This window comes from Carcharodon carcharias, chromosome 18 (assembly GCF_017639515.1).
Source record: "Carcharodon carcharias isolate sCarCar2 chromosome 18, sCarCar2.pri, whole genome shotgun sequence".
NCBI classification, from domain to species: domain Eukaryota; kingdom Metazoa; phylum Chordata; class Chondrichthyes; order Lamniformes; family Lamnidae; genus Carcharodon; species Carcharodon carcharias.
In genome coordinates this window covers 59,877,032-59,900,781 of record NC_054484.1, presented here as the reverse complement: position 1 = coordinate 59,900,781, position 23,750 = coordinate 59,877,032, and positions in this window count along the sequence as shown.

Genomic DNA, 23,750 nt, shown 5'->3' with positions numbered 1-23,750 from the left:
AACTTTATTTCCTTAAGCCAGTTCCGACCAAGTAGACTTGGGCCCACCCCTGCTACCACTATCAGGGGTAAATTAACAGACTGATTTCCATACTATACCGGAACCTTCAGATACCTTTTATTCGTATGTCTTCACCAGTATACATCTTTAATTTACCATCTGAGTTTTCCAGATTCAATGAGTGGTCTCTTCCATTCAGATATTTGAACGTATGTTCCCCTATAACTGTTGTGGATGCCCTGTATCCACCTCCATTCAGGTGGGTTTCCAATTGACTTTCACTGTCACGTAAATGGGCTCTGTTTTACCCATTTTTAAGTTGTGTATCTGACTCTGTTTCTTCTGGTCCCTCTATTATGTGGATTTCATGGTTTCCACCTTTTAGCTTCAAGTTTTATCTTAATCTGTCTTTATAATACCGCATAATGTGCCCATTATGCTGGCAGTAGAAACACTTGATTCTTTTAAATTGTCGTTCACTTGCAGGCTGTCTGGTTCCATTTCTGCCACTATTATTGTGAGTTTTTTCTGTTAAACCTTTGCTTTTTGCTGGTCTGATCATGGTGGCTGTTTCCTCCTTTCCGCGGAGCCCAGCGCTTCCATGTTATTTCTAACCAGTGCTTCCCTCCTGATGTGAAGAATGGTGCCATTTTGTGCTCCCTTGATTTCTTCTGAATACCTAACTATGTCTCCATTGCGAGCACCAACTCCAGCACCTTGCTGAAGTCTAAATTCATTTCTGACAACAACCTTTTTTGAATGGAGTCTTCATTAATCCCACATACTAATCAGTCTCTTAACAAGTCATTAATCGATATCCTGAACTCACGGTGCTCTGTCAGTTGTTTCAAGGCTGCTACATAGCAAGCGACTGTCTCTCCAGGGATGCAACACCTCAAATTAAATTTAAAATGCTGCGTTATTACTGAGGCTTGTCACAAAATTTACCAACTCATCAAATCTCTTGGAAACTAGGGCATTGGGTGCCATTAGACTACAAATTAGGCTGTATGTTTTACTGCCACACATCAATAAGAGGATCACTTGCCTCTTCTCCTCCCCCAATATGTTGTTGGCTAAAAGGAAGGCGTTCAATATAATGTGACCAGTCATTGGTGGGCTGATCAAATGGTTTGATATGGCCAAGCTGTGGCATACTGGAGGAAGATAACTTTGACAACTATGATGAAAACTGTACTTACAATCGCAGAAGACATGGCTCCCAAAGGCAAGAAGACTGCAGGCCCCCGATTCAGTGATGCATCCCTGGAATGCCTTTCGGATGCCATGGAGTCCCCATCGTGATGTCTTCTACTCCAGCTCTGGCCCCAGGAGGTCCAGCCATCTCACCATTCTGGCTTGGTAGGCGATGGCAGTGGGGATCAGTGTCAATGCTGCATAGAAGAGGTTGGGCATCCAATGCAGAAAGAGGATGAATGATCTCATCCATGCCGCCAGGTTAAGGCGATAATCTCATCACTGTAAACTCACACACTCAAGCCAGTCAGAATTTTAAAGGATATGCATTTGGTTCATTGGATGCTAATGATATAACCTATGGCAGCCAAACTAACTATGTTCAATGGGTCACCCATTCATTGCATAGGTATATTGACATTGAAATGCTGCTATGGCAAGTCTACATGGAAAGCACAAATATTTTACCTGGTGGACACAAGCGGACCAGCAATAGTTGACTTACCGATGTGTACAGAGCTCAACATTGTGACTTTACATGAGATCACCAATATACCAAGCGTGGCAGAAGAGGCCAAGAACAATCACGTTTTGTCAGTCCATGACCTACAGTGGATGTACCCAGACAGACTTGATGACATAGGAACCTTTGGAGGTGAGGCTGTGCTGCACCTGAGAGAAGATGCAATTCCGTCAATCGACCCTCCTAGAAAGTACAGAGTGCACATGCAGGAGAAACCTAAGAGTGAGTTGGATGACATGGAGCATACAGTGCATCAGCACACTGACTGGTGCAGTTCTATCACATGAATACTGGTAAAATATGGCACAATGTGTGGGAATGCGTGTACCCAAGATGTCTAACGCTTGCTCTAAAGAGATGGCCATACAAGATTCCAACATTAGAGGAATTGAATCCCAAATTCACAGGAGCAAAGTTTTTCTTCAAATTGGCTGCCAAACATGGATATTGGTTGGTTCATTTGGTCAGTATGCCACCCAGACTACAGCGACTTCTGATAAAAATACAGCGATACATCTTCGATGTCTGTTACAAGCCAAGGAGCAAAATGGTTACTTCAGACACACTGAGCAGGTTACCAAATTCGAAAAAGACTGTGGATATTTTGTAGACGGCATAGAAATGGGGGTGGAAGACGCTCTCAATGTTGATCTGATGAGCTTCGGTCAACAAAAATGCAACCAACGTCAGAAAATTATCCATGACTGAAAGGGCTATGAAGAATTATTGTAGAAGGTTGGCCTGATACAAGGTACAGAGATGGACTGCGTATTTCAAGGAAAACAGGTGCTTGTATCTGAAGCTCTTCGCTAGGACGTATTGGCACAGTTACACCAGGGTCATATGGGTATAAAGCAAACACGGCCCTGGCAAGGGAAACTATGTAATGGCCAGGGATCAACAACGATATTGAGAAAGTAGTTAAGATATGCTGTAGGGGGTGGTGGTATGTGTCAGCTTCACCTTTGATTTCTGAGCGGTCCGAATTGCTCCCACTCCCTGGGTTCTAGACCTTGGACTTATTTGGGGGTTGTGACAAAGTGCAGCAGACAACTGGTTTTGGTGCAAGAAAAAACTGGGTTTATTGAAGTCACAAATGAACTTATAACATTAGGACTACACTGAGATTATGCAGACCTACAAAGTACACTTAATTAAGAATGGGGAATACATGGCATAACGAGGGAAAATCACGCTACTAATCCCCTTACCCCTGTCCCACCCCCAAAACCTAACTAAATTGAACTAGTAGAGGTCAGGTATCATGCTTACCAACCAGTTTGAAATCCAGCCAGGTAAGCCGGTTGCAGTTTTGGAGTAAAAGGGCTCTTTATGTACTCTGGGGCCTGCCGTCCCCACGTGGTCCTGGTCTGTGGAATCTGCCAAGGTTCTTCAATTGGGTTGAGGGTGTGGTTGTGGGTGGTCAATCTTCATGGAGGGCTACGGTTGTGGCCTTGTTGTCTTTGGTTGAGCCTGCCATCCCATCCCCCTCGCGTGATGTTGTCTGTGGGCCTGCGAACCTCCAGACCTCCTTCCTCCGCGTGGCTCAGCTCCCTACTTAAAGTCTGCTTAAACCACTCCAAAAACTGCTCATCCCCCAGATCTCCTCCCTTTCATAACTGGTGGCCCAGTTATACTGTTTTTTCGAATTTCTTATCTGAAACCAAATCAAGGTTAGTTCTTTGTCTGATTTGGGCTTCTTCAGGTGGTTGTTGTCTCATTGTTTTTAAGGGGCTCGCATGATGTTTATCGTTGTCTTCCTGCCCCCATAACTAGTCTTGAACTGCAAGCCATTGTATGTGTGGAGTATTGATGGGTTTGCAGAATTGTGTTGATGGTGGCCTTCCTGCCTTAGTAGTTAGTAGTGATTATTTATGCAAGATTTTGGTGGGCTTTAGTTTCGTGTAAGATGAATTCTTTCTTGGGGTTGATTGTTTTAAAGGGAAGAATGTGTATTCTATCTCTCCTCATCCTAGACTCCTGTCTGCAGGGTTCTACACATAACCCAGTAGTTGGGTCCTCTGCCATAAAAGTCCAAAATCCTTGTTGATGATATGAAAAATGTGGGAATTTTGAGAACCTTTAAGCCCTCCCCGTGATACTTAAACCTTGCTTCAAGTATCATATGGGAAAATAAAACAAAATTCCCGACCCTTCATAGTCAATCTTTCCCTGTAATTACCTGTCTAAGATCTCATGACACATACATCCCCCATTCTCTAAAATGTGGTGTAAATAAGCATGCATAGGCAAAATACAGTTATTTACATACATCCAAACATTTAGGGGGTCCAACAGCCCACTTGCTGCACATATATCTTTATTAAAAGAAAACAACACGTAAAAGTCTTTCTTAAAAATAACTGAACACAAAAAAAAACAATCTTTATTCAGAAACACAAAAAAAAATATATGAAAGGTTGAAACAGGTGTATCTCTCTCCACCTTAGCGTAATGCTTCTTCCAGGTCCTTTCGTTTTGGAACTCTAGGATTTTGCCTTTTCCCTTGCATTGAGAGCACAACAGGTACAGCACTATTCCCAGCTGGCAAATGATGAGGATGTGGGAAGACATTCTGACCCATGAAGGGACCTCTATGTTTTCAAAAAATGTCCCACCAGAGTGGGACTGTGATATCTTGAATCTCTCCCTCTATCTCGTGTGTTTTCTGTTTCAAAGCATAGAAATACTTCTGTGATAACTCTAGAGTTTTTAGTAGTTTAGTAAGATGTTCTGTTAGAGGGGGAATTTCATAACCAAAATGTGTGACAGATCTCTGCAGGTTGGTAATGTTTTCCCTAAAAGTGAGGTGAACAGTGGAGGGTTCAGGAATGGGGACAATCCGTTCCTGGGCCACTTGAACTTCTGCCTCGGGTTTAAAACAAAAACTGCTGTCACTTACTGGACACCAGATGTGCTGTCCAAGCTGGTAGTGGGGTGCACTTGTGGTGACACAATATGTCCCACCCCCTATATATGCTACCTGTGGGGAAACATGTTCTTGTGCCATACCTCCATGGCACAGTTTATAGGCCATGCACCAGCAGTTTTGAACCCACACTGTGGTCTGGAACAGGCGTTCAAGTGCTGGGGACACAGCACTATGTGTGCACCCCGGCTCCGGCACCCAGAGAGTTCTGTATCTGTCATCATGTGCTCCCACTTTATGACGTAAGGTGGGACTGCTGCGAAACAGATGTGTGCACCCCCTTGAATGACTCCAATGTTCTCCACCCTATATATCGATGCAGGTTGGGCTGTCCCACCCACGACTGGCATCCTCACTACTATATCCATGATGGTGTGTTTGGAGAGCCCACAAACTACTGGCACAGAGTAGGCTTCAGAGGCTAGGTGGAACTGACACGGGCTTAGTGAATTCTCAAATGGGTGGAGGGCTGCGAGGTGCTTGTTGCTGATCCAGGAGGGGACTAAACCTTGCTTTAAATCCTCCAGGTCGCTGCAGCCCTCACCCAGCAACCATGCCCCATACAGCACGCACACCTCATTCTGTGCAGCCTGGTCTGATGCATTCCTATCCTCTCGAATGAGTGCATGCACTGTTTTGGCGTGCCATTCCAACTCAGCAGTAATCTCCTTTAAATGGACCTTCATGGCCCTGGTCCTCGTGTAGCTCTGAGCCTATCACTGTGTTCTCCTCTGTTAAGATTTTTCATAATTGTGTTTTTAAACTGCTTATTTGTGTCTCAGTTCTGTCACACAGACTGTTTATCACTGAGGATCCTGTATTGTATGCTATGAAAACATCATTCCAGGTTCCCCTTCTTTGTCTCCCCGCATTGCTAAAGTACTCAGTGTGGGTAGTGTACAATTCTGTTTTGTCTACATTGGTAAAATCGATCTTGTAGAATTTCCTGAACATTTCTCTTAACAGGGCCTGGTATAGCTGTTCTGCCTCCTTGAGGCTTAGAATCACGGAAGCTACCGCGTAGTGTACCCCCTGGTATAGCACCTTTTTATTCGGCACTAGTACCAGCCCATTCCCTGGTCCCTTGGTGGTGGCAGAGCACTTCTCCATATGTGTCCTTACTGTTGGGACCATGGGCAGGGACTTTTGGGCACGTGCCACGAGTTCAGTGGCCTTAACTGAGGCTGGAGTGAATGGGGTTATGCAAGTGTGTCTGTGAGAATCCCATTCCACCCCCTTCCCCTTGTCCAGCCATGCTGCGGAAAAGATAATGGATACACCCGTGGGGCAGGTCTTCTGCAATCCCCACATGCAGACATAGATTCCCTGTTCTGATTTCCACCACTTGTCCCAGCACACGCTCATCCCCACATGGTTCCCGGTAATGGTCCAATGGGTGTCATTCCCCAGTCGCTCCTAGTCAGCTGTACCGTCCCCCATGTCTCTGCTCAGCTTCCTGAGCCACCATCACCTTCCCAGGGGAATTTGTCCTCTGTAGGTCAGGCACACGCGTTTCCTCTCAGTGACCCCGACCCGTGTGGCCACAACCTGTATGCTGGGGCAGGGGAGGGAGGCCTCACTGTAGGCGAACCTGGTCTGACTGGAGTTTCGGGTGGAGTTAGATCCCAGCCACCCTGGCCATCTTCCCACATGGGAATAAGTGTGATCTCCTCCATATAACCTTCAGTGCCCCTCGCAGTCACAACCAGTGCTCTCTCCCCTGAGCACCCAAAAATGTGGGAGTCCTCTACGTCAACTCACCTCCCAGCGGCTATTCCTATCAGGGTGAGTAGGAGTATGCCCCCATCCTATCGAAATCCTTTCTGTAGGGAGATATAAGAGCATATAGCCAGGTGCTGAACAGATTCGCTGGCTTGGGTAAAGCATAGTTGAGTCTTGCGACCTTGACTCAATACAAACACTCTTAAACAATAATACTTAAACTACCAACCACCTTATTTAAAATTTAACTAAAACACCCAAACTTAACAATCTCAAAATTAAATAACAGAAGCTATGTACATCTGCTGCCCGTCTGCGGGCGGCCAGGTTGACCCCTGTTCGGGCTACAGCACACTACTCCCTGCGGTGTGGCCGCCCTGTCCTGTACCTTTGGTCCCTCGCAGCCTGCGGCTGCTGGCTGGGAACCTCTGTCCTCAGATCGATCCCTGACTTGAGCGGCTGCCCTTTTAAGCTGGGGAGCCGGTGACCACGGTTTCTTTGGCCGTGGCATTCGTGGGGACCTTCTAGGGACTCTGGCTGGTGGGGGTTTTCTGGCTGGTGGGTCTTCAACCTGAGCCAATGTCCCCTCTTGTGCAGTCTGTGAAATCTCCACTGCCGCTGGCTGGGGATTTCTATCCTCAGGTTGTACCTCTTCTAAACCTGTGTCAGGGGCAGGTAACTCTCTGCTCTCAGGTCCCACCTTGCCTGAGTGGGGGAGTGTCCCAGACGGTGGGTGGGATGGACCTTCCCTTAAAACAAGCCACTGCACCTGCTTGTGCAGTCTGTGAGTTTGCTCCTGCTGCAGGCTGAGGATTTTTATCCTCAGACCTTACCCCAACTGGCTGTTCCCTTCTCGCAGATTTAAACAACTTACATTGGTTAATGTGGAACCATTTGGTGCGCTGAGGCAGCTTTATGGTGTATACCATGGAGCTTCCCTTATCTACAATGCTGTAGGGCCCCATGAATAATGGTTCTAGACTGCCTACTCAAACAAAATTCCTAATCATAACCTGATCCCCTATCTCCCACTCGTGGTGCGTACGGGGTTCTAGCAGCAGTCGGTTACTCTGATGCTGTTTTCCCATGTTGCTAGCAGCAAGGTGTTCAAACAGATTCCTGATGAAGCTGTCCCAGTTCACCTCTCTGAGCTGACCCTCCATGAGCACCGGGGCTAGAACATGGGTGGGGGTCCGCATCAGTCATGAGCTCTTGTGGGGGATACCTGCTTTTTGACTGGCTGGCTCGGATCCCCATTAGGACCAACAGTAAGACTTCTACCCACTTTCTAGGTGAGTCTACTGTCTCTTTCCTCAGCCTTTATTTCAAGGTTCTGTTTATCCTCTCTACAATCCCCGAGGACTGTGGGTTGTGTGCAATGTGCCATTCCCCCTCTATGCTGAGTACCATAAGGGTATTCTGCATGACCTGTCCGGTAAAGTGGCTCCCTTGGTCGGACTCCACGTACTGTGGTAGGCCCCCATCGTGAGAACACTCCCTGTCCAGGATCCTGGCTGTACTCAGAGCCGTGGCTGTTCGGCAGGGGAAGGCTTCTACCCACTTTGTGAACACATCCACCAGTACTTTTAGCCTCCCTGGGTGGTGGGTGGGGGCCCGATGTAGTCGACCTGGATCGACTGCCATCGTCCCTCTACCCTTCTGATGTGTCCCATAGGTACCTTCCTTTTGTGCAGGTCAGGGTTATTAGCAGCACACACCAGACAGCTGGCACAGAACTGGTGGACATCTTCCCTGCGTCCTAGCCACCATCCTGCCTGTTCCACCCGCTGCCAGGTGGTCTCAGGCCCGGGATGCCCTGCTCCTCGACTCTCATGGGCCAGTTGAAGGAATTCCCTCCTGTGCTGCTGCAGTACTACCCATTGCTCTCCCTTAAACAGCATGTCTCCCTTTGCAGAGAGGGCTGCTGTGCTGTAAGTGCCCTCTACCCTTTTCCCTTCTGCCACTGCAATGAGGACTGCCTTGAGGACAGGATCTTGTGTTTGGACTGTCTTAAGGTCTGGGGTTAAAGCTACCCCTGCACGTCCCCGTGTCCCATTCCTACCCGTGACTGCTGCTTTAGGACGGGACCCATATGGGTCCCAGAAAATGCCTGTGCGGGAACCCTCCTTAGTTAGCACGTCGGCCTGCCGGTTGCCCTCACTCCGGGATTCTGTGAAGGAATGGGCTTTCACCTTATGGATGAAAACTTCCCCTTCCTCCCCCACTGCTGCTAAGATTTTCTCCAGTAAGGGTTTCACTGTGAGGGGTGTCCCGTCAGTGGAGGTGTATCCGCGGCGGGACCAGATGGCCAGGTACTCAGTACACGAATTGCATGTAAACATGCTGTCCGAGCAAATCGTGTATGGGGTGGGGAAGATCTCGGGGTGTGTAACCACATACACTACCACGGACAGTTCAGCCTGCTGGGTGCTCATGATGCTGGGGAGCTTAATTGCCAGGGCGAGGTTTGCCACTGGGTCATAAACTCCACACCCTGTGAGTCGCTCACCAGCAGATACTGTGCTGAAGCCATCCACATATATTTCACGGCCTGTGGGGTGTATCCAGGCCCGTAAACCTATGTCTACTTCCCAAACCCCTTCAATGAAACACCGGTTGGCTGTTCCAGGATATACCAGGTTAGCTGCGAGCTTTGGCTCACACAGCCCTTTTACTTTTATGTCCATTTGTGAGAGAAGCAGGGTCCAGCAAGCAATTTGGGCACTGCTCGCTGTCCCACCCTTGATTCTCCCATACAGGTGCACCTAGGTGGGCGTGTGATGGGTGACGAGAGTGAAGGGAGAGGTGCCTGTGAAGATCAGGGATCTTTTCACAGCCCATTGTGTGGCCAAGAGGTGCCTTTCACAATTGGAGTAGCTCTTCTCCACAGCTATGAGTATCCTGGAGAGTAGACCATTGGTCTCAGCTTGCTATGCTGCTCTTGTAGCAGCACAGCACTCAGGCTGTACCGCTGGCTGCTGCCTCCAGGAAGAACTCTTTCCCTCCATCTATGGCCCCTAGAGCTGGTGCGGATTGCAGATTTTTCTTGAGCCTGACAAATGCTAAATGGCACCCCTCATCCCAAACCTACTCCAGTCTCTTATGCAGGAGTCAGAGCAGAGGGGCTGCTGTGGCTGCATAGTCCTCAATGAAGTCTCTGTGGTACCCGGTTAGCCCAAGAAACGATCTCACTCCCATGACTAAGTTGGGGACTGGTAACTCCTGTACCATTTCCCGTCTAGCTTTATCTATGGCCCTTTCCCCAGCGCGTATTGTCAGGCCCAGGAATTTCACCTCCTGCTGGCCGATCTGCGCTTTCTTTGGGTTCACTTTAAAACCTTCCTGCCCGAGCAGTTCCAGCAGTTCAGCCAGAAGTGGGCCATGCTCCTCTCTCGAATCGGTGAATAGGAGCAGGTCATCCACATATTGTACCAGCTGCTGGGCTGGCTGAAGCCCTTTAAACTGTTTGCCATGCATTGGTGGAAAATGCTGGTGCAAGTGTGGAAGCCCTGAGGCAGACAGTTCCAGGCTTACTGTCCTTTAAGGGTAAAGGGAAGCTTGTACTGATCATCTCTCCTTAAAGTGATGGGCCAAAACCCGTTGGAGATATCCAGCACCGTGAAAGTGGTTGCGGATACTGGGATACTTCCTATTAGGTCAGCAACTGCTGCTACTATGGGTGCACAGGTTGGGATGTTACTGTTGAGCACCCAATAGTCCACTGTGGCCCTCCAGGAGTTGTCCGGTTTTTTAACCAGCCATGATAGAGAATTCACGTGGGTGGCTATCGGTCTCAGGACCCCCTGTTGCACTAAGGAGGACATGGCTGCTTCCATGTCTGGCTCCACTTCCCTGGGGAAGTTATATTGCTTTTGTGGTCGGGCCATAGGGTCACCATCTACACTGACCTCGAACCCGTTGACCCTCCAGCAGTCGTGTTTGTGTGTGGTTAAAGTGGCTAGGTGGGCTCGCACAAATGCCTGGAACCCCCTTGGGGTATTACTGACCATGAGTTCAAGGTTATAACCCCCTTTAGGCTTCATGGTGCACAGGATTCCCTTCCTTTCCTGTTTTTGCCCCCCATAGGCAGTGATTCCTCAAATCCACTAGGATCCCGTGGCCTACAATAAAGTCGGCTCCCAGGATCCCTTTTCCACCCTCCACTTCCCACCTCATTAGGATACAGGTCCACTTAGAGCAGTGTGTTCCTAAATGAATGGTCAGCAGGATGGAAAATGAGCCAGTTCTTTACCTGTGAATCCCGACAGACTGTATGAGACCCCGTTAGATAGAGGTGAGGTGGTGGGGTTAGCTGAATGGATCACGGTACATGATGCTCCTGTGTCCAACAGATAGGTCCCCTTTACCTATCCTACCTCCATCTTAACGAGGGGTCTCTTCCATATATCGTAAGTAAGGGAACACAAGTAAACAGGCTGCGCTGGCTTTAGTCAGGGTTGTGGGTTAGATGGGGCTGATGGGGTCAGTGGTGGCTGCTACCTTCTCTGGGCCAGTCAATAGGGTTCTCATGGCATCCAAAAATGACTCGACCATGGTGGGAGGGATTCCTGTTTCTGCCTTTTGGGCTGGAGTTGAGGAAGTCTTTCCCTTGTTATCTTTGCAAGGATTCTTACACTCCTTCCTCCAGTGTCCATTCTTCCCACACCCATAACAGTTGAGCTTTGTGCTGGAAGGGTTATTCCCTTCCTGATGCCACTCCTTCCTACCCTGGCCGGGTTTCATTTCATGCACTTTCCCTTTAGGTGAGTGTGCATCTGTTCCTTTACCATTACGGTAAGCTATGGTCAATTGTCTGATCACTGTGAGTTCGGTAGTCAGGGAATTCCTGCTGCGGCCCTGACCTGTGGCAAGCTGTTTGCCACCAGGCAATGGAGCCAGTGAGCTCGCTGATCCTGCTCCAGGTTAGCCCAGTTACGCTCCTATACACCGGCCACAACCTGTCTGCAAAAGCCTGCGGGGGTTCTCCTACGAGCTGCATTGTTTTTTCCACCTGGGAGAAAGGACTTCCCTCATTCAAACCTATGGCCTCAAGAACTTCCTCCTTGAGCTCCCCATAATCACACTGTCCCATCTTACATTGATCAGAGAGGGATTGGAAGAGCTTACTCTCCAGGGAAGATAGCAGCATTTTGGCCTGTTCAGCATCATTGCACTCATTGATGCTTGCTGCTTGTTCCACTTCCCTGAAGTGGACCGAGGGATACCCATTTGCCGCAAGTTTAGTTAAATGGCTTACCATGGCCCTAAGCTGTTGGGTGCCGTAGGGAACTACAAACTTGTTTTGAAGTAGTCCCTCATCGCCGTTATCAGCAGCGGGCAGGCCGAACCTTTGCTGCCAGGCCGGGCACATCGGCCCCGGTCCCAGCCTCTCTTGCTGGGGGTTTTCCTCCTGCCCCTGATTCCTTTGCCCCCCCCCCCCCCCCCCCCCCCCCACCCCCCCACCCAACGCCCCCCTCCGCCAGATTTCGCTGAAACTTGGCGCTCCGGATGATGGTCGTGGGCCCTCCTGGTCCTCAACTGGGTAATCCCTTGGCACTACCTGTGCTGTCTGAACCATCCTCCCCAAGTTCCCTGTGAAGTCGACCTGGGCTGCACTAAGGCTAATGAAGCACACCATGCCTTTTGCCGTCCTTAGAGCAAGGTTCAGACTGTCTATCTGCTTCTGGCAGGGGCCATGGTCTGCATCGCCAAACCCCTGTGCGCTCACTATCTTATAGGCTGCCTGTAAGCCTTTTACTTTCTCCTCCTGCTCTCTTACTTGTCTTGCTGGGCGGGCATTCTTTTCCCGCAACCCCAGTTCATTGTTCTTGGCCTCGGTGACCTGACACTGTAAAATATTCCTGCTGAGTCCCCACTAACTGCACCCTTTCCTGGTTCAGATCCTGCAATGCTAACAGTAACTTCTCCCCTGCTTGGGCCTTTATTTGGACTGCCAGGGCTGACTCCTGAATCTCCGCTGCCTGGGCTTCAACGAGCCAGTCCAAAAGCTGCATCTGTTTCTTGAGGCACATCAGCCAGACCGCCTTTTCTCTGGATTTTTTATGATCCTTCCCTTCTGTCCATTTACCTGCAGCATCTATCGGGCGCCCAGCCTTTAACAGATTAATGAGCAATTTTTTTTCATGTTCACCTTACTGAACACATAATTTGAAATCCTCTCTTCCATTACAGTTCTCTCTTCCAAATCAGTATCCACTGCATGGCATCCCTTTTGCCAAGGTCCTGCCCTGGTCGCCATTAAGTAGGGGGTGGTGGTGTGTGTGTTAGTTTCACCTCTGATGTCTAAGCGGTCCAAATCGCTCCCACTACCTGAGTTCTACTTGGACTTATTTGGGGGTTGTGACAAAGTGCAGCAGACAACTGGTTTTTGTGCAAGAAAAAAAATAATGGGTTTATTGAAGTCACAAATGAACTTATAAAATTAGGATTACACTGAGATTATACAGAACTACAAAGTACACTTAGTTAAGAATGGGGAACACACTGCATAACGAGGGGAAATTCACGCTACTAATCCTCTTACCCTTGTCCCACCTCCAAAACCTAACTAAATTGAACTAGGAGAAGTCAAGGATCATGCTCACCAAACTGGGTTCCTTGACAGTTCGAAATCCAGCCAGGTAAGCCGGTTGCAGTTTTGGAATAAAAGGGCTCTTTGTGTCTTATGGGGCCTGCTGTCCCCACGTGGTCCTGGTCTGTGGAATCTGCAAAGGTTCTTCAGTTGAGTTGAGGGCTGCGGTTGTGGGTGGTCAATATTCGTGGAGGGCTGCGGTTTTGGCCTTGTTGTTTTCAGTTGAGCCTGCCACACCATGCCCCTCGCCGTGATGTTGCCTGCGGGCCTGCAAACCTCCAGATCTCCTTCCTCCGCTTGGCTCAGCTCCCTACTTAAAGTCTGCTTAAACTGCTCCAAAAACTGCTCACTCCCCAGATCTCCTCCCTTTGTAACTGGTGGCCCAGTTATCCTGTTTTCTCGAATTTCTTATCTGAAACCAAATCAAGGTTAATTCTTTGTCTGATTTGGGCTTCTTCAGGTGGTTGTTGTCTCATTGCTTTTAACGGGCTCGCATGATTTTTATCATTGTCTTCCTGCCTCCGTAACTAATCTTGAACTGCAAGCCATTGTGTGTGTGAAGCATTGATGGGTTCGCATAATTGCATTGATTGCGGCCTTCCTGCTTTAGTAGTTAGTAGTGATTATTTATGCAAGATTTTGGTGGGCTTTAGTTTCGTGTAAGATGAAGTCTTTCTCTAGGTTGATTGTTTTAAAGGGAAGAATGTTTATTCTGTCTCCTCTCGTCCTAGCCTCCTGTCTGCAGGGTTCTACACTTAACCCAGCAGTTGGGTCCTTTAACATAAAAGTCCAAAAGTCATATCCTTGTTGATGATATGAAAAATGTGGGAATTTTGAGAACCCTTCAGTGCAAAGCATGCCAGCGTCACCAACCACATCAACACAAAGACCCTCTATACCCCCATGAGATTCCATTGTATCTTTAGTCTAAAATCGCAACAGATTTATTCACTATCTGTGGCAATTCTCCTAGTCACTGATTACTTTTCCAAGTTTCCAATCATCAGACAATTAAAGGACACCTCAAGTCTGTGGCAGACAGAATGTGTGCAATAGTCAGTTTGTTTAGTACATCCAAAGAAATTACATTGTACAATTGGTCACAATATACTGGCAGATTCTTGATTAACAAGAGAATCAAGGGGTATAAGGGATAGGAACGAAAGTGAAGTTGAGGCCACAATCAGATCAGCTATGATCTTATTGAGTGGCAAAGCAGGCTTGAGGGGCTGAATGGCCTACTCCAGTTCCAAATTCATATGTTTGTATACCTTTTAGGGACAGGTGTGCAAAAACAGGCATAAACCATGTGATAGCCTCACCACGTTGTCTTAGACCCAATGGTCTGCTGAACAAATGTTTTGCACAATTAAGTTTGAAAAGGTTACAGAGAGGGGACGAGACTTCAATTTGAAAAGGACATGCAGAGTGAAGGGGACTTCAATTTGAAAAGGGCATAGAGTGTGGGAGAGACTCAGTTTGAAAAAGGCACGAAGAGCGGGAGAGACTTCAATTTGAAAAGGGCGTGGAGAGCGGAAGAAATTTTGGTTTAAAAAGGGTGCAGAGAGTGGGAGAGACTTCTGTTTGAAAAGGACGTGGAGAGTGGAGTGGGCTTCAGTTTAAAAAGGACGTGGAGAACAGCGGGGACTTCAGTTAGGGAACCTTGCATACTTTGCTAGGAGTCAGAGCAGAGTAACCTGCGGGAGACAGTCAGGAACTGAGCAGCACCTATAAATACAGACTGGGGATTTGAGTGAGGAGTGAAGCAGAGTAGCGCCTACAAATACAGACTGGGGATTGCAGAACAACCTATCTTGCTGGGAGTTGGAGTGCAGCTAAGGCGTGCAGTGTTTCATTGTTTCAGCTGCTGTGAGGCTGCAGTCTGGGAAAAAGATAAAAAGCAATTGTGATGTCACAGGAAGCTAGTAAGTTGATTGGCCGGTAAGTGCTCAGTCAGTGTGTGAGAAACCAGCTTAGGACAGGCGAGTTCAGGTAGATCTATAAATAAAAATAACTAAAACTTTAAAATAATAAACCAAAATTTGAAAACTTTAAAATTAAAATCAAACAATAAAGATTAAAAAGCTATAAAAGTAAATAATTTAAACAAACATTTAAAACACATACCATGTAGTTAAGAAGCATATAAACTTTAGTTGTCAGTGGTACTACCGTTCAATAAACACAGTATATTGTAGCACACATAGGAAGAATGTAATTAAAGTAAATTAACTAAATAACATAGGTTAGAATGGTGGGACAGGTGTTATGTTGCAGCTGTGAGATGAGGGAGCTTTTGGACATCAAGGCGATCCATGAAAAACACGTCTGCAGGAAGTGGAAGCAGCTTGAGGAGTTCTGGATCAGGATTATTGATCTGGATGCTGAAATGCAGACACTGCGCAACATAAGGGAGGGGGAAAAGTACCCAGACACTTTGTTCCAGAAGACAGTCACACCTCTTAGAAGAGAGTCATCTGTTTTGGTCTGCAGTGAGGGACAGGAGGGTGTGACTGTTAGTGAGGCAGGTAATATGACCGAGCAGACAACAGGGGAAGGGGCCTCAGGATTTGCAATTGTCAAACAGGTTTGAGGTGTTCACAACCTTTGTGAATGAAAGCGAAGTCTGCAAGGTGGATGAGCTGGCTGGCCATGCCACTGTGGTACAGGAAGCCGCTCAAGCGGGGGGAGAAAAAAAGAATGTAGTGGTAGTGGATAGTATAGTGAGGGGGATTGACATTGTTCTCTGCAGCAAAAAGCAAGAGTCCAGATGGCTTTATTGCCTGCCCGGTGCCAGGGTTTGAGACGTCTGCTCAGGGCTGGAGAGGAACTTGAAGTGGGAGGAGGAGGATCCAGTTGTTGTGGTCCATGTAGGTACCAATGACATTGGCAGACTAGGAAAGAGGTTCTGCAAAGTCAGTATGAGGACCTAGGTACCAATTTAAGAAGCAGAACCTCAAAGGTAAAAATCCCTGGATTATTCCCTGAGCCAAGTGCAAATCGGCATAGGGCAAATTGGATTAGAGAGATAAATGCATGGCTCAAAGACTGGTGTGGGACAAGTGGGTTCCAGTTTGTGGGGCACTGGCATCAGTACTGGGGAAAGTGGGGGCTGCACCATAGGGACAGTTTACACCTGAACCATGCTGGGATGAATGTCCTCGCAAATCGTATTACTAGGGAGGTAGAGGGGGCTTTAAACTAAACATGAGGGGTGAGGAATCAAGCTTGGATAGGGGTAACAATTCAAGGTGTAGAGTCAAGACAGGAGAGCTAAATAGTAATATGAGAAATGAGGTTCAGAGAATGGCAGGGAGGGACAGAGAGAAAAAAGCCTAAGAATACATCAACAGTGAAGACTAGATGTTACAAAGGTAACGAAAAGGCAAAACTGAAGGCTGTCTATCTGAATGCATATAGCTTTCAGAACAAAGTAAATGAATTGATGGCCCACATTGACGTAAATAAATATGATCTGATAGCAATTACGGAGACGTGGCTGCAGGATGGCAATGATTGGGTCCTTAATATTGAAAGGTACATTACATTCAAGAGGAATAGGAAGCTAGGTAAAGGTGGAGGGGTAGCACTGTTATTCAAAGAAGGCATTGATGCAATAGTTAGATGTGACCTTGCTTCAGGAGATCAGGATGTAGAATTAGTTTGGGCGGAGATGAGGAATAGTAGGAGAGAAAAGTCATTAGTGGGAGTGGTCTACAGGATCCCTAACAGTAGACACAATGTAGGACAAGGTATTCAAGAGAAAATATTGTGTAAATGTGATAAAGGGACGGCAATAATCATGGGTGATTCTAATTTACACATAAACTGGAAAAATCAGATTGGCAGTAGTAGCCTGGATGAGAAGTTCTTCGAATGCTTTTGAGATAGTTTCTTAGAGCAGTATGCTCTGCAACCAACCAGAGAACAGGTTATATTAGATTTGGTATTATGTAACGTGACAGGGTTAACTAATGACCTCATAGGTCAAAGGTACCCCTAGGTAGCAGCAACCACAATATGATTGAATGTTACATCCGGTTGGAAAGGGAGAAGAGTGGGTCTAAGACTTGCGTCTTAAACTTAAATAAGGGCAACTATGTGGGGATGAAAGCTGAGCTAGCTGAAGTGAATTGGGAAACTAGGCTAGAGGATAGAGTAGCAGTGGCAAACATTTAAGGAAATATTTCAGAGTATTCAGAATAAGTACATTCCTACTACAAATAAAAATTCTAAGGGGAGGACCCACCATCCATGGTTAACTAGAGATGTTCAGGAAAGCATCAAACTTAAGGAAAAAGCGTACAACGCTGTAAAGATGAGTGGCAGGACAGATGATTGGACAGAATATAAAGAACAGCAAATAATGACAAAGGTTAATCAGGAGAAAGAAATTGGAGTATGAGAGGAAGCTAGCTAGAAATGTAAAAATGGATAGCAAGAGTTTCTACAGGTACTTAAAAAGGGGAAAGAGTAATAAAGTGAGTATTGGTCCACTAGAGAGTGACAGTGGGGAGTTAGTAGTAGATAATAAGGAAATAGCGGAAGAAACGAATAAATATCTTGCTTCCATGTTCACTATAGAGGATACAAAAAACATTCCAGTAATAGCTGCAAATCAGGAAGTGAACGGAGAAGGGACTTGGTGAAATTGAAATCACTAGGGAAATGGTACTGAGAAAATTTATGGAGCTGCAGGTTGGCAAGTCTCTGGGTCCTGATAGACTACATCCTAGGGTCTTAAAAGATGTGGCTAATTAGGTAGTGGGTACGCTGGTGTTAATTTTCTGAAATTCACTAGGTTCTGGAAAGCTTCCATCAGATTGGAAAGTAGCAAATATAACCCCTCTATTCAAGAAGGGAGGGAGGCAGAAAATAGGGAACTATAGGCCGGTTAGTTTGATGTCTGTCATGGGAAAGTTATTAGAATCGATCATTAAGGAGGTTATAGCTGGGCACTTAGAAGAGCTCAGGAACATTGGGAAGAGTCAGTATGGTTTTGTGAAAGGAAAATCATGTTTAACCAATGTACTGAAGTTTTTTGAAGGAGTAACATGTGCAGTGGATAAAGGGGAGCCTATAGAGGTACTGTACTTGGATTTCCAGAGGGCATTTGTTAAGGTGCCACATCAAAGACTATTATGGAAGATTAAAGCACATGGTGTAGGGGGTAACATATTAGCATGGATAGGAGATTGGCTAGCTGGAAGAAAGCAGAGAGTATGCATAAATAGGTATTTTTCTGGTTAGCAGGATGTGACGAGTGGCGTCCCACAGGGGTCTGCGCTGGGGCCTCAAACTTTTATGATTTACTTCAATGACTTAGATGAGGGGAGTGAAGACATGGTAGCTAAATTTGCAGATGACACAAAGATAGGTTGGAAAGTATGTTGTGACAAGGACATGAGGTTGCAGATGGATATAGATAGGTTCAGTGAGTGGGCAAAGATCTGGCAAATGGAGTTTAATGTGGGAAAATGTGAAGTTGTTCACTTTGGCAGGAAGAACAACAAAGCAGAGTACTACTTAAATGCAGAACGGCTGCATAATTCTGAGGTGCAGAGGGATCTAGGTGTTCTAGTACATGAATCACAAAAAGTTAGCTTGCAGGTACAGCAAGTAATTAAGAAGGCTAATGGAATACTATCCTTTTTTATGAGAGGGATTGAACATGAAAATAAGGATGTTATGCTTCAGTTATAAAGGGCATTGGTGAGACTGCACCTTGAATACTGTGTGCAGTTATGGTCTCTTTTAAGGAAGGATGTAAATGTATTGGAAGCGGTTCAAAGGGGGTTTACGAGATTGATACCTGGAATGAGTGTGTTGTCTTATGAGGAAAAGTTGGACAGGCTGGGCTTGTTTGCACTGGAGTTTAGAAGAGTGAGGGGTGATTTGATTGAAGTATACATGATCCTGAATGGCCTTGACAAGGTGGACGTCAAAAGGATGCTTCCCCTTGTGGGTGAGTCCAGTATTAGGGGGCACTGTTTTAAAATTAGGGGCTGCCCTTTTAGGACAGAGATGAGGAGAATTTTTTTCTCTCAGAGGATTGTGTGACTTTGGAATGCTCTGCCTTAGAAGGTGGTGGAGGTAAGGGTCATTGAATATTTTTAAGTCAGTGGTAGGTAGATTTTTGTTAGGCAAGGGAATTAAAGGTTAACGGGGTTAGATGGGAATGTGGAAATCAAAACACAAGAAGATCATCCATGATCTTATTAAATGGTGGAGCAGGCTTGAGGGGCTGAATGATCCATTCCTGTTCCTATTTCTTATACTCTTATGTTCTTATGTAAGGTATTGGTCGTGAAGTGCAGGGAAACAAGATCTCTACATTACCATGTTACACTTGAGAGCAACACCTTTAGATATAGGTTTCCTGTCACCAGCAGAAATCATGTTCAGAAGGCAGGTTAGGACAACCTTCCCAAGCCATCCCCTGTCCCAGTTCACAGAGATACAGTAGAAACTTCTCAACAAACAAGGGAGTATGAAAACACACATGAGCAACATACAGGTGCAGAACTGTCTCATCCGTATGTAGGATTGAAGATCCAAGTCAGATATCTTACCCAGGGAACTTGGTCACCCACCGAAGTATCCATTGTGTGCAGTGAGGCTAGATCCTATGAGGACACAACACCAAATGTAGTAACTTTAAGGAGAAACAGAAGCCAACTAAGGGAATTGTACACCTGTATAACATGCAGCACTCTAATTGCATCTAAAACACATCCAAAGGTGACCTCGAAAAGTGAAATTGTGGAAGGCCACCATGGAAACAGTCAACACTGCGATAACACACAGGATGCCAACACACCTACAAGTCAAGAACACCAAAATTACAAGTCTAGATCTCAGGAAATCATACCATCTTGAGATCCAGGAGGATGAGCAAGCCACTCATACTGATTGGATTTTGAAATGCAATCATTACTACATGTCCTTTCTGACTTGCTGTAGTCATGTGACCTCTGCCATGAGGGACTGCCAGCAGGCAGCCATCTTACATTCAGCTCAATAAAGACAATATACTAGAAAGACTGTAGTCTTTGAGTTCCTAACATGGTGTCAGGATTGAAGCTGAGATTTAAGTTTGAAATTTGGAAGAGAAGCCACAGCTACTGAAAAAGGAACAGTGAAATGTTCCAACCTGCTAAAAGCTGCTGAAAAAAACACAGACAAGAAAAAGCTAACAAAAGCTGAAGGCTGCAAATAAAATACTGGGTGAGACATAAATGGCTGCAAATTTTCTGTTGAAATGAAAGGAGGTATGCAGCAGAACTGGCAATTTTTCTACTTGCAATGGAAAAACTACGAGATTGCAACAGATTTAGTTAACAAATTGGAGCTAGTATGAGTAGCAACACTTTTAACACTGTGGAGGAGAGACTGCTCCAAATTGTATCCCACCCTAAATCTATCTGAAGAACAAAAAAAAAACAGACTGCAGAAATTTTGAAAGCCTTGAAAGCACACTTTGAATCCCAAGTGAACATAATTTATGAACAGTATGTGTTCAACATTAGGGCTCAATGTGAAAAAGTGACTGCAGTAACACAGGTTGTAGAATCATATGAATTTGGGCAACTAAAAGACAGTCTCATTAAAGACAGAATTGTTTGAGGCATCAGAGAGCTGATAGTGAGAACAAGTCTATTGAGAGAGGAGAAACTTACTCTCAAGTGAGAAATAGACGTGTGTAGAAATGCAGGGGTTATAAAATGTCAGCTGGAGCACATGTATGGCAGACAGACCAGGATATACATTATTCTGAGAGACATTCTAGGTGGAAAGAGCAGAACAATTGCAGATAAAGAGCAGGATGCAACTACTTTAAAAGAAATCATACAAAGGAAAAAAAGGATTGCCCAGCGAGGAGAAAGCAGTGTTTTAACTGCAAGAAGCCAAATCATTTCACACAAGTATTTGGCTAGAAAAAAGCAGAACAAGTCCATACAGATGGCCACTGGGCAGATATCAGCAGAAGAGTCTGATAAAGCATTATACACTGTACAACAGGTTGGTTCTGTAAGTCTATAGGTGGTAAATAGTTTGTGATTGTTAGAACGACGACCACAGAAGGAGAGCATCAAGTGAAAAAGAAGTGTCAGATATTCATTGGTGCTTCCTGCAACATTACAGACCTTTGTGAAGTCGTTCTACATGGCAATCTAAAAATGAAGCCCTCAAAAGTAAGGTTGAGGCTGTGTGATGGCATGATACTCATACTGAGAGGACAAATTAGTTTGAGAGTCCAATGTAATAGCAAGAATGATGATCTGGAGTTCCAGATCATAGATGATATGCAACAGCCACTCATCTCAGCTGCAGCAAGTATAAAACTTGAACTGGTAACCCCAAACGTGCCAACAGAAATTTACAATATGTTGTAGCACACAAAGCATTGAACAGATTCTAGAGGAGTACAAAATGTTTCACAGGGTTTGGATATCTACCTGAAGAACAGCATCTTGAAGTAGATGAGAGTGTATGTCCAATTCAGCATCTATCAAGAAGAGTTCCAGCTGCCCTCAAGTCAAGCTTAAAAAACAAAATAAAAGTTGGATTAGAAAGGAATAACCAAGAAAGTGACAATTGCAAAGACTGGATTAGCTACATGGTAGCAGTGAAACAACCTGGAAAGCTGAGAGTATGCTTAGACCCAACGGATCTAAATAAGGTGCTGAAGAGATCTCACTACCCCATGCCAAGCATCGAAGGGGTTTTGCCATAACTTGCCTAGATGCGAAGGATGGTTAGTGCGAGAGAAGCTGGATGAAAGCAACAGCTTTCTCACAATATTCTGGATGCCAATCAGGAGATACAGATGGTTCAGCATGCCATTAGGTATTTCCATGGCTCCAGAAGATTATCAGTGTAGACACAGTGAGATAGTCAGTGACATTCCTGGAGTGGAAGCCATAGTGGATGGTCCACTAGTCAATGGCTATGAACTTACAATGGAAGAAGCCATAACTGATCACGATCAGAATTCAATACGGCTGCTAGAGAGAGCTTGCCAGATGAACCTGAGGCTGAACAAGTAAAAATTGCAATTGAAGATGCCTAAAAACAGGTACATAGGCCATGTATTGACAACAAAAGGTCTTCGTCCAGATCCTGAAAAGGTGAGAGCTGCAGCAACCAACAGGAGTGAAAGCAGTGCAATGATTTGTTGGATTCATGAGCTATTTAGCAAAATTTTTGCCTAAATTGTTGTCTCAGTGTGAACCATTACACAAGGTCGCTCTCAAGGATTTGCAGTGGTATTGGGGCCTAGAACAAGAAGCAATGTTCACTAAATTCAAACAACTAGTGATAACAACGCCAGTGCTGAAATACTATCATGTCAATGATGAAGTCACCTTGCAGTGTGACACCAGTGAGACAGGTCTTGGAGCAACCTTAATGCAGCAAGGAAAACTGGTCATATTTGCAGCCAGGGCATTAACACAAACTGAACGACGCTATGCTCAGATCGAGAAAGAGTGCCTGGCTATTGTTTTTGGTTCTGAGCACTTTCTTCAATAACTGCTTGGGAGAGACAAAGTAACAATGGAGTCTGACCACAAGCCACTTCAAAGCATTTTTCTCAACCTGCTACTATCTGTTCCAAAGCCTTTGCAAAGGATGTCATTTCATTTATGGAGATATCATCTGGACGTGACATACAAGCTAGGGAAACAGATGTACATCGCTGACATATGCTGTCGAGAGCAGCACTTCCCATGAAGAAAGTTGAGGATGCTACAACAGAATGTGAAATCTTTCAGATTCAACATGAAGCAGCAGCTCAACGTGTTCTGGAAGTCATCAACCCAGTAGAGACATTGAATCTGACAGACAGGTGCCGTGCTCAAATCAAGTGAACTACCCAACAAGATGCAACTCTCCAAGTGCTGCAAGAAGTGGTGATGAAAGGAGGGCCTGAGAGCATCAAGGACACACCTGTGGCCACAAGAACATATTGGGTATACCGAGATGAATTGACAGCCAAAATGGCATCTTGTACAAAGGAAATAGAGTCATCATCCCAAGGAGATGAGAAGAAAGATGCCAAAGCACATCCATGCAAGCCACCAAAGAATTGAATCGAGCCTGAGGAAGGCAAAAGGAGTGCTCTACTGGCCAATCATGAGCATTGAAATTAAAGACCACATCAGCCAGTGTAGTGTTTATAATGAGGACGAAGCTAAACAAGCTGTAGAGCCATCGATGACACAATGCATCCCAGACAGACCATGGATGAAGATGGGAGTAGACCTCTTCACTATTGCAGGAACTGATTATCTTGTCACTGTAGAGTCTAATGTTGTGACTACTGGGCGGCAGACTTCAATGATGACAAGAAAGATAGTAGAATGTTTGAAAGCACACTTCAGTCGTTACGGCTTTCCAGGCATTGTGATGAGTCACAATGGCCCTCAGTTCATGAGTGAAGAATTCAGCCACTTTACAAAGGATTGGGAAATTATACACTATACATCATCTCCACACTACCCCCAGTCAAATGGAGAGTGAGGTGGAAGTGAAAATTGCCAAAGGAATCCTCAAGAAATTGAGCAAATCCAGCATAGATGTATATAAGGAAATCCTCAAGTGGATAAACACATCGACTGAAGGCCTGGAAAGTAGCCCAGACCAAAGACTAATGTCACACTACATCCAAACAAGACTGCCAAGCCGTTACTGGAGTTGAGCATTGGAGAGCCAGTCAGGGTACAAACCCTCAAAGCTCTCAACAAGAGTCAGCCCATGTGGCAACTTGGGACATGTGTAAAGCA